Source organism: Nicotiana attenuata, unplaced genomic scaffold, assembly GCF_001879085.1.
Source record: "Nicotiana attenuata strain UT unplaced genomic scaffold, NIATTr2, whole genome shotgun sequence".
NCBI lineage: Eukaryota > Viridiplantae > Streptophyta > Magnoliopsida > Solanales > Solanaceae > Nicotiana > Nicotiana attenuata.
The window spans coordinates 155,790-158,379 of record NW_017671811.1 but is presented as its reverse complement, the minus strand read 5'-3'; the positions used below and the strand labels follow the sequence as shown (position 1 = coordinate 158,379).

At 34.4% G+C, this 2,590-nt stretch overlaps 1 long non-coding RNA gene across 1 annotated transcript; it reads right to left on the bottom strand.

Annotated features, from left to right (window-relative positions):
* Positions 1–297: 297 nt before the first annotated feature.
* Positions 298–1,682, bottom strand: LOC109210366. Its single transcript, XR_002065537.1, has 2 exons — positions 1,390–1,682; positions 298–729 (listed from the first exon to the last, which is right to left on the bottom strand). It is a non-coding gene; the product is annotated as an uncharacterized LOC109210366 (long non-coding RNA).
* Between the last annotated feature and the right edge of the window lie 908 nt (positions 1,683–2,590).

The window sequence follows — 2,590 nt, the reverse complement described above, 5'->3', positions numbered from 1 at the left end:
GCACAAAATAAACTTACACAATGACATGATCAAAATCCTGAAAGCTGATACCGACATTTAGCGAGCCTCTACTTACCAAGCGAACCAGAATTGGTAATTGAAACGAGAAACCAATTATGATGCGCTTACCAAAGTTTTCAATGTGCAAGAAAGCAGTCAATCAAAAACTTTAAGATATTAAATTGAGTCTTTCATGACTAAGACAAATCTCTAATTTAGGAATCCTTATACAACTGATTAAAAAAAGTGAATCATCTAGTGTAGTAGATTACGAGCTATAAGTAAGAGAATTAGTTGCAATGTTTAATAAAGCATTCATTGTATTCCATTTATATGTATCATGAGTAAAATTATTATAGGATGAATGACAAGGATAAAGTTATACCCGTAAACAATTCCAAATGCGAAGTTATCTTACTAGGGAGTGAACGCTTGGGAATCGCTTAGGATCATGACAATCATCAATCTCATGGTTGTCATACGACCTCTTGATCTCACAATCAAATTCGGGTATTCCATCTCTACATCTGTTTTCTAACTCCGCCTGAGGAATATGAACTAAGCCTCTCTCCACTTGTAAATAGTCAATACATAACAAAAAACAACCATATTCTATTGATGGAGGATATGTTTTACAATTTACTAATGTCACAGCTAATATGCAGAAAAACACACAAATATGATCCAATGCCCTCATCCGGTTACAAGCCATCCTTGTATTTATATTTTCTGCAGAGATAAAAAAAATTATGCAGTAAACTTGAAAGTTTCATTAGCACCATTTTCATAATTTATATGAACTACAAATATTGTATAAAAAAAACTGCACTCGGATGTATAGATTACCACCACTTCAATGTAGATATCACGCGTACCTTATAAAGCATTAAGCATTTAAGAGAATCCTCTCAAGTATTTAAAAAATCACTACTGATGCTTCCTTTTTCTTGAAATATAAGATTTTTTTTTAAGAACGAGGACTAACTCAATTTTCGCTCATAAATTTGCATCTCATATTGCTCTACTTGTACCCAAATGTTGTCATTGCTCATACTTCCTCAGTTGATTTTGCCTTTTAAGTAATTCTAATTTCTAAATACAGTTTATAGTAATCGACATAACAATTTTGTTATTGCATCTGTATGTCAAATTGCACTCCAATTGCTTTTCAAACAGAACTTATTGTGTATGAATTAACATAAGTTCTGTTGTCACCGACTAGAGAAGTCATTACCAGCCCACAAATTACAAGTGTAAAAGCATGGAGATCGTTCTAAAATATAGAAGCACAGATATTAATTAAGGAGTAAAAGGGGCAAAAACTGAAACAAACCAATTAAAAAACAAACAAATTAATTAACTAAAGATGAAGAAAAAGTCTTGCCTCACCCTTTATTTTGATAGCACGACAATGTTTGGCTTAAACTGACCTTTTCCGTAGAGAAGGTTGTAGGGGATAAATAGAGACAGCAATTAATTGAATTTAGACATATACGTTATGAGTGAGCGAAAATTTCATTGACTTCATAGGCTGAAAAAGCACATATGTGCAGATGAATTGATCGTCTTGTCTTTCTTAGAGACATTAATGAAGTGTCATTAATATGAGAAAATATTTGTTGGCAACTCATTAATTCAAGGCTTACAGCCTCTTGCTAAGAAGAGGAGAAACGTAACCTTCCCGTGAGTGCCGGTGTATTGGTGGAAAAAAGACACGACATATATATGGATTTACAAGATGACAGGGCATGATACGTGGAACATTGGTATAATGACAAGTGGCGCCTTAAATTAGATGAATTGTAAAATGCGGAAAAGGCACGAGAGAAACGCCAATGGGTTATACTAAAGAAAAAGTCGGGCCTGACAGCTGTAAAAGGAGAAACAGGAACGAGATGATAAAGCGCTGTAAAAAAGGGAAGATACATGAATCTGTCATAAATAAGAAAGGAGAATCGGTAAAGTTATGAGGAATCTTTAATCATAAATATTTCTGTTACGCTTGTATATGGTAATGGAAAATCAAGGCAATTAATACCATTAGTGAACCTGAATTAAGTAGGGGAACCGTTATAATTGTATGCTCCTATATAAGGACTGAAATCTCATTTGTAAAAGCATCAGAAAATTATTGGAATTTAGGCAATCATTAACTTTATTGTGAAAGTTCTAAACCATAATTTGGGGAGTGATTATCAATCTATTTAATAGTGTCAATAATTTCCATTTCTTGGTGTATTCTTCCAAATTGTAGGGAAAGTGAAGTAAATCTTAGCTATTAGTAACCCGATTTTTTCTAAATATTGACTTTGACCGAGAACTCTATTTTTGGGTTTAACAAATTGGTTCCGTTGCCGGAAATCTGATAATCTTTTCACTTTCCAATTATATTTTTGGACCACAAATGTCAACCGTTAACGACAATAACCAGCTCAACCAACAAGGTGGAACTCCACCACACAGCACACCTACGGGATCCCCTTAGCAATCCCGTGGAAGTTCACCTAAAAGGTCTGCTTCGCGCGCTGATGATCAACAAAGAGACGACCAAACCGTAGAGCAGGACGCTCTAAAGCAATTGATTGCAGAG